We start from the raw sequence: 9,902 nt of genomic DNA, 5'->3' as shown, positions 1-9,902 counted from the left end.
AATGTGGAGGACCTAGTCCATCCATTCCTGAGTCGCCTCGAAATACTTCACTTGACCCATGCTAGGACCATCTCAATGAAGGTGAATTGAAGCTAAAATGGTTTCTTCAGGTTGTTTTTGGTTGTCTTACAACCAAGGATCAACTAGGGAACAAGAAGAAGAAATTAGTTGACTTCTTGGAGCAAGAAGAAGAAGAAGACCGAACAAGAGGAGGCCAAGAATGTTGAGTTTTACGTTTTTTGAATGTTTTGGTGATGATTATCTTATGCAAAACCTTAATCTAATGTTTGTTAAGGATGCTTTGAGAATTATCTCAAGGAATCTTCTTATATTATGTCCTCATAGGTTTGTGGCAGCATTTTCTAGGAGAAATGTGTTTTATTTGATTTCATGCATCTTTGAGTAAATGTTCTCATGCTTAGGCAAGTGATCCTAAGTTCTATCTCTCAAAGCTTGAGTTATCTATTTGATATTTAATATCTTTTTCTTAAGTCTCTCAATGTTTTGAAATTTAATGTAAGAACATTTGAAATTTTATTATTTGAATATAGAATTGTTGATTTCAAGCAACATTTGGTTAAGCTACTGAAAATCTATCTTCTCAGACTTATAGTCAAGTGATGGTTAGTCACTCAAGTAAGTATGTAGATGCATTTAAGTGCTGGTATCTTAAAGCATCTAGATATAGTCAGTGTATTTCTTAAAATGTTGTATATGTTCCAAGCAATAGTTCCTAGTGTTGCTCACGCTTAGGTTCAATGCATTTGAGTAATGGAATTCTAAAGTTTCTATCTTTCAAAGATTACTCAAGTATGCATTAGTAGTTTTTGTGTATGTTGGCTTAGAGCTTATAAAATAGAAATCATGTATATGTGTATATGATCTCTTGTTTTGATAAATATAAATGAGATATCACGATGATCAAGCTAGGGCATCTTTGTCAAATATGATGATGCATTTTTGTGTTATATGTTAGGCTTTGTTGATTGAGAATCGTATTCTGTGCTCAACATATATGCAATATTTCTTTTCAATCAAGTAAAGGTGAAAACATTTTGCAATATTTTTCTATGTTATATGAGGTTAGTAGAATAATTATTATCTTGTTTCTAGAAAAGAGAATGTTCCTAGTTGAGTATCATATACTGTTCTCAAATCCATGTGCTTTAGAAATATTTCATTTATCTTCGAAGGCTCTCTATGTAACCAAGTGAGTGTAATTAAAAAGTTCGTGTTAACCAACTTTCACAAACGTCACTTGTGCTTTTAGCATCCTATTTGTTTGAGCTTAAGATTTATGCTATTTAAATGTTCATGAGAAAATTGAGTTTTATATTTAAGTTCAATGGTTATGATATCTTAGAAGTTGTTTTGATGATATTCAAAACAATATATGTTGATAATCGAGTAAGGCTTTAAGCTTAATCAAGTATGATTGAATATCACTCGAGTGAATGATCTTAGTAATCGAGTATTTATTGCATGTCTCGGATATATCAAAAGCAATCAAGTGATCTATGTTGTAGTCGAGTGTTATATCATTTTTTATCAACTAAGAGTTATGCATAATTGAGTATAATCTTGTTTTAGTCGAGTATGATTGATTTATTAGAGTTTAATCTAGTATTTTTTGTGAGCAATCAAGTGTATGATGATGGTCAATTGACTATTAGTGTGTAATAGTCGAGTATTTCATGTATCTCTCAGTTAGAAGCAAGCAATGCTCATATAATCGAGTGGTTGCTGAGTATAATAGAGTAATTGTTAAGCAAAATCGAGTATCTATTGAATCTACTCGAGTATTGCCAAAGTTAGTCGAGTAGATAGCTATTGAAGCTGAATTTTATAGCCGTTGAACTAGTTGGTTAGACATGCTTTTAATGCATTGTCTTGACAGTTTAAGCTCTAAAAAGACTCTAAATTTTTCATAAATCATTTAGTATGATAATTGAATATTCTAATGTTTATTTTATGAAAAAAGAAAGCTGTATTTGAAGATTTTCATTCTTATGACAACAACTATAAAAGGAGATGAAGTTGAAAAAGAATGTTGTTGTTCTTGAATACTTCCTACTTCCTTGAGCCAAAAGAGATTCTTCAGATTTCATCTTTAATTAGAAAAAAAAAAAAAAAGGAGTGCTTACATTCTTTTCATTCTTTCTATCTCTTTTTTCTTTGTGAAAAACTAATTTTATTATTTGTATTTTATCTTGTAAAGCTTCTCAAAGTGTTCAAATTGTAAACCTTATTTCTTTTATTGTGGTTAGTGCTTGAGCCCTTAAAAAGAACTGTGTAAGAGGTTATAGCTGAACCTTGTAAAAGCTATGTTTTTGGTTACTGCTGAGCCTATTAAAAGCAAAGGTTACAGGTGCACCTGTGAAAAGCTGATGTTATAGTTAAGATTGTAAAAACTATAGTGAACTGTTAAATCCTTGGTGAGGAGCCAAGGAAGTGGAGTAGGCTTGTTGGTCGAATCAATATAAATTTTATGTGCTGCATTTTTCATTTGTCTTCTCATTTCAGCACTGTCTTTCTTCTTTCAGCAAAATTTATTTTATAGTAACTTGAAATCAAGTTTTTTACTTTAGCAAAAGGTTTCTAAAACTTAAAAGGATAAGATTTCTTGTATTGAACTTACATTAAAGATTATCATTTTTTGTCAAAAACATATCTGAAGCATTAGTTTAAAAAAGTTCAAATTGTTTTATTCAAAATCTCTTTAAAGTGAAGAAAAGTTTTTAGAAACCCAATTCACCCTTCTCTTAGGTGTTTATTATTCATTACAAAGAAGAAGCAAGGAAGAAAATGAAAGATGGAGGCTTCTAAAGCTCTCCCATTTTCCCTCAATCGGCTTCTCCTAATTTTTTTCTCTACTAAGCTTTTTCTCTTTCTCTTTCTTATTTATTAAGCACAATAAATGCTCTAAAGAGAAATGATGGAGGGCATCAGAGCATTAAATGTTCTAATGGAAAGAAGCGACAGAAAGCAGAAGCACGCGGGATTAATCTTGCTCTCAAAATTGTCGACCATTTGAAAAGAACTGTTGACTATTTCTTTGTTTCACAAAGAAATTATCGATTGTCCAGCACAACTAACAACCGTTTGTGCCAGCTTGTATTACTTCCAATATATTGCACTTAGGCCTTGTTATTAATTCTTAATAACACTTTCGTTAACTCTTAATGAAACCAAAGCCCCTATTAACTCTTAATGGTGTGTCCCATTAACCCTTAACGGTCTCCCAAACATGTTGATCTATTTAGTTAGCTCTTAACAACAATCGACATCATTAACACATCACTCAATGTGAGTGTCACTTTCTAGGTTCACAGCCATGCAGTAATCAGGATATGTCAACTCCTTAATGTCGGTCGAACACTTTAACCTACTAGGAGGATCTCCCCAACTCCCCAAAGCATCTTAAAAGATCCTGAGTGTCTTCTAGATAGGACTTAGGATGATCCTAATGGCAATGAAGTCTATACTTCAGATGAACTTAGTAAGACTCTTCAATTACAGTGCTCTATAATCTTTTCATTGACTAACATCTTGACCAAGTAAGAGTCATGGACTGATTAAACTCATGGGACTCGATAACTATGGTAAATCCAATACAATGTGATTGTGATATCATCTCGGAACTCTTTCCGACATCGAAAATTCATTTCCAATCGATCTTACCTTGGACAAGGGTTTTCCAACCACAAGCAATTGAGACCACATAAGATGTTCACCTCCATTTGATAGAGGACAATGGATCCCATCAGTAAGCATCTGCCTCCATACACCACTGCACAGAGACCACACTAGAGCATCCCTACCTCTTACATCAGATAGTTCCGTTCAATAGTATATCCCTAACACCAGTGCACAAGACAATTCTATTGCTTCTAATCTATGAACCTAATACACAATCAATAACCGACAACATATCATTAATCCTTAAAGTCATGTGATCTATTACATGCATCACATTCATTAGATGTTCAACTAACACCTACCCATATGTTTACTATCTGCATCTCATGCAATATGGTATGTGACTCACCATCCATTATTATTAACATATATATCATATTAATTAATGGTAGTAGCCCACGTGCCAGTCCATGATTGATAAATCTGAAGAGAAGGAACACCTTTAAGAAATATTGTGTTATAAATCTTCGTCACATACTTAACACTTAAGAATAAGATCTCTACTAGGAAATCTAGGGACTCATTTAAAGAAAAACAAGATAGCATGAATGAAGATATAATCTTTTTTTCATGAACAAGATTACATCTTTAGTGTCGATTACATACATCTAATGAAATGTAAATCTAGCATTTGAGCACTAACACTAACAACTTCAAGGTAGGCATTACAAAGATCAAATAATCTAAAATAATGCCAATCGATTGATAAACAAAACCTTAACAGACCAAGATAGTGGATATGGGCAGCAAATCTGGGCTAGATAGATCTAGCAGGTTGAATCTAGTTTGATGGGTCAAATTTGGACTAACTAAATCTGAAGCAAGTTGGACCTTAGCGAGTTGGGTCTAGACTAGATCTAGGCAAGATCTGGTTAAAGCTCACAGCAACTTGAACTAGCTTCAATGGTTGAAGCTTGAGGGTCAACGGCGATGGCAATCTTGAAGATTGACGACAGTGGCTAGGCAATCAACGGCGATCGATGATCGAATAGGCGTGCAAGAGGAAGACTCAAAGGGGCTAACAAATGTTGATCGATAAGGAGGCAGGTTGTCAATGATGGTGAAACTAATGGTGGAAAAAGTCAACATGGAGGAATCGACATCAACGATAGGTTGTGGCAGAGTAGACGGTTAACGGAGCAGAGGCAGCGATGGTGATTAACGACAGAAAACAAAGCCGATGGTTGTGGCAGTTGCAAGCTAGAAGGCAACGATGGCTTATGGCGATGATGGCAGTGGCTATGATGGCGGAGGTAGTGGCGGTAAGGGGTTGCAATAGTTATGAACCTTAACTAAAAGATATGATGCAAAAATTGCATATACAACGATGAAGACCTACCAACAGTTGATGATTTGATCCAACATTTCTAATACCAGTTTGTTATGATTTTGGATTGAAAACAAATCACAATCAAATCATCAACCAAACAAACGAACACAAAAATTTAACATTAGAAACCCAAATCGAAAAACTACGAGCAAAATGAATAAAATATCACTATGATGATATGGTACAAAAAAAGTTATATTGGTACACTTATTTCATAGCATTATGCATCTATTTATAGTCCTAAAAATCATCTGTAGATGTACATAAAATTTTTTATCCTAATCAGAAAATGAGTCAAGAGGATATTTCTCCATATGAGATAAATCCCAATCAAAATCAAATTTGACATCCTAATCATAGTGAAATTTGAAGTTCTAATCAAGGTCAAATTAAGAATCACAATCACAAATAAATTTGGATTTTTTAAGTCACAGTTATCACATATAAAGTCTTGATATTTCAACTTACCTCTCACTCGATTGGACAATATGTTTACTCGATTGATATCTTGATTAATTGAATACATTTTTAATCATTCAATTTAAGATTTACAAAGAAATATTTGAGTGCAACATGCATATACTTGATTTGTCCTTACAAAATTTGAAAGATACTCGATTGCAGTAAATCCAAACATTTGTCTACTCTATTGCTAACATATGGATACTTGAGTGATGGTTTGAAAGTTAGTTTAAAACTAACTTTTGCATTATATTCACTGGATTATGAGAAACCTTTACTCAAGTGGAATACATCTATATTCGATATATACTCGATTTAATATGGGGCTTCACTCAAACATTGATTTGATAAAATTTTGATATTAATTAAAGTTTTGCTCTATTAATTTATCATCATCAAAACATATCAAAACGTTAACTTAACAAGTTCAAAAGGTCAGTGGCAGTCATGCATATTAATCTTAGGCTTAGATTAGAGTCGAGATCACTTGATCGCTTCATGCGACCAAACACTAATGCCTTCTTTTCAAATAAATCATCAAAATTACCTATTTAATTTTTCCTTAAAAATTAATCCTCCAAAACTTTGATAAAATTGTAATTATATTAACACTCAATTTTTCCAAATTATTAGTTAAAAATATCTTTGTAATAATGTTTCTTATAGATTAACATTTCAAAGTTCTATAAAATTTCAAGATTTACAATGGCACCATTATCATCACCTCTTTATTACATCATTCATCAGAGGCATCGATAATTTGATTCGATGCTAATATTTCATATCATTCTTTTATGCTCTATGGTTACTATTGTACATTAATTATGCATGCTATGTCAGGGAGAAAAACCATGAACATTTATTTTTTATTTTCCATTGATCATGCAAACTTCTTTTTATTATTCGAATAGGTTGGGTTGTATTAGAGAAGTAAGTCACTTGAAATTCAATGTTAAGGGATATATTATTAGTGAAATGTTATGTTGCATCAGGCAACATAACGTTTGTCCGATGCAGGCAAACTCAGAGGGAGTCGTGGGTCTTGGTGTGAGCCCCGCCCCTTTGCATGCCCGACATGGATAGCAGATCAACTCTCTCTATTATTATAAGCTTATTCTAGTTGTACTACTTGTTTGATCAATTTGGCTTGAATTGGTTGAATCTTTAATAAGTACCAATTCTATGGATGGTTTAGTTAAGAATCAAAATGTTTCTATGACATTTTAAGGATTATCTTCAAAGTAGAGCTCTTATTTGTCTAGACCCACTCTAAGTTTTGAATTTAGGATTTTTAGTTGACAGTCATGAGAAAAAGAAGAAAGAGGAGGAGAAATAAGAAAATGTAGGGAGAAAATAGAGAGAGGAACAGAGAAAAGCAGAGAATAGAGATAAATGAAAGAATTTAAGGAGAAAATAGAGAGAACAACAAAGGAAAACAAAAAATAGATAGAGAGAAAAATGAGATAACTTCAATATAATTGCTTGATTATATTGGCATACTATGGTATAGCTTGATATAAGGCTATTCTAATCGTTATTTACAGCAATACCACTATTACACAACTATAAAATAACACTCCACTATTATATAATTGTAAAAATAACACACAACTACTATAAAAATGACAACTCCAATACACATAACTACTCCACTTATCTCCTAATTTCTCTCCTAATTCTTTGATTCTTGACATTTCCCTTCCCTTTAAAATTTTTTAGTTCTCAAGAAAATCAAAGAAATTAAGCGACACGGGAAATTTGATTGAGCACATCTAGCAATTACACCCAAGTATTAGTGGAGGTAAAGTAGAACTAGAAGTATCAATGGAGCCAATGGTTTTCTATCAAACCAATAAAGTGTGGAATTCCATGCAATTTCACACAATTTCACACCAAATATGTATACATCTAACTTCTCGTTGGATGGTTCCTCACGAGGAACTTCTAGAGCCATCTATTCAAGAGTTCCTAATGTTGATTTTGTAGAGAGAAATGTGCTAGCTTTTAAGTGAAAAAGGTCAAAATCACAAACCTTTACTATATACTTCTTATCAACCACAAGATTTGGAGATTTCAAATCTCGATAAACAATCGGAGGATTACATTTATGAGGATAATCCATTCCTTTTTCCACCTCATAGGTCATACTCAACCTACACCTTTCATCCAATGCTTCTCATGCGCTTATGAAAAAAATAATATTTGAAAGCCACAAGCATTTCATAATTGTGACCTCCTTCAAAAATTCCTACAATCGCTCTAGGTGGATATCTTGATCCATAAGAATCTTTACAGTAACATTTGATTCTTCCACCTCAAGTGAAAGGTCTTGAGTTGGTTTAATAGGAACAATTTGACCTTCCTTGAAAAACCTAGAATCACTTTGGACTGTAATGTCCTTTGAATTAGAGATGCCTATAAATAGATGAACTTCTCCATGACCAAATAGAAAGACATGCTTTAAAGTAAGAGGATCTTAAACATCTTTGTTGTTACTTGAACTAAGCACCTTGTTGTGTTCATCCCGCATACTACTTAGAACATGTCATGTTAGTAGCATCACTATCAATAACTTTTAGAATTTGATCAATTTTCTTTTTTGACAGAAAGTTCTCCGACAAGTTGAATTGTGAAACTTTATGAATCACTCCATTTCCTCATAGGAGTGGATCAGATCTTTCCTTAGGAGAACAATCCGAAGGAAGACTTACTTGATACAATTTCAAGAGCATCATCATAAATTCATCTAACCTCCTATTAATTTCGTCTAGAAGAGCTTCCAACTTTTTGTCTAAAGCACTAATCGCCTCATGGTTCTGGCTGATCACCTCATGATACCAGTTGGATCTAACTTCCAAAGAATCCACTCTAATTTGCAAATCTAAAATTGTTGCATTCATCTATTACAACTAAGACTCAAAACAATTTCATATGAGTTCTATCAACCATGGTTCTAAAACTTGGAGAGCAAGTTGTTGGGAATAACAATCCAAGAACCAACTACTTTAATATCAATTGTGAGAATCCTAGGTTTTGAATTTAAAATTTTTAATTGATAGCCATGAAATAAGGAATAAAGAGATGGAGAAATGAGAAAATGTAGGGAAAAAGTAAAAAAAGAATAATAGAGAAAAGTAAAGAATAAAGAGAAATGGGAGAATTTAAAAAAAATAAAGAAAAAAATACAAAAAAAGAAAGAATAGATAGAAAGAAAAATGAGATAATTTTAATATAATATACTATTGTCGACGTTCAGAATTGATCGACCGTGATTCGTTGGCCCGCACTGGTGTAATGAATCCAAGAGGGATAAAGGGGTTATCGGGTTTGATTTCTTGATCTGCCGGTTGGTCGACTCCTGCGAAATACTCTGATGCTCAAGTAAGTAAATGCAGAGTATCAACAAGTTGGCAAGAAAAAACACCATGTCTCTAGGGAGAGCTGACTGATATATAAGAGAAGGAGATGTCCTCCTACATATGCTGTACGTCTGCAGGTGATGACACAAAATATCCAGTGCCGGCAGAAGTGCCCATGCAACGGCAAGGTGTCGACGGGACCCTCATTAATGTCGATGAGATCCGTCATTAATAAGGATGGGATCTAAGGTAAGTGCGCAAAAATCCAAAAATGGCTATAATGATGTTGTTGCAAGGGGTCAAGACGAGACCGACATGGACTGATCAAATGAGCAGAGAGGACGGGGTCAGGCTGGGCCTGAATGGCCCAGCTGAGATGGCCCCTAGCCCATTAATATTCTCTAGCATATAATCTTTTCGTTATGCGAGCTGATCGGTTAGACTAACGAACTGCAAGAGTCGTTGGGAACTCGCTCGAAGTGTAGTTGGGAGTTCGCTCGTATCAAGCCCGTTTGATCCTGCAATTTGAGCTCGGGCTCCAACAATGTGAGAGCTCGCTTCGACAAACTCAGATCGGGGTCTATAGGGCCTTATGCAATTGGGTCGGCCTGCTAAGTTAAACCCAGCTCATAAGAACTAGAGCGAGAAAAACTCGTATCAACTATAATATAATTGTATAAAAGACTATCTCACAATTATTTACAATAATTATCACTATTACATAATTATAAAATAATACTTCACCACTATATAACTACAAAAAATAACAACTTATTATTATATAACTATAAAAATAACAACTCTAGTACATATAATTATTGAGTCGTTCTACAGGGCCCGATAGGCCTACCGAGCGGCTCACAGAAAGGGGGCAAAAAGATGATTTTGCTCCCGCTCACTTTACAAATTTACAAAACGAGCCACTGCCCCCCTATTCTGCGCGTCTCCCTTGCCATGGCCGTCGCCTCGCATCTCCATCGCGCCTCACTGCCATCGCCTGGCCTCGCCTCTCTGTCATTACCGCCTCGCCTTGCCAACAATCGGCGAGGCAA

This window comes from Diospyros lotus, chromosome 4 (assembly GCF_014633365.1).
Source record: "Diospyros lotus cultivar Yz01 chromosome 4, ASM1463336v1, whole genome shotgun sequence".
Classification (NCBI taxonomy): Eukaryota; Viridiplantae; Streptophyta; class Magnoliopsida; order Ericales; family Ebenaceae; genus Diospyros; species Diospyros lotus.
Note: the sequence above shows the minus strand (reverse complement) of the source record.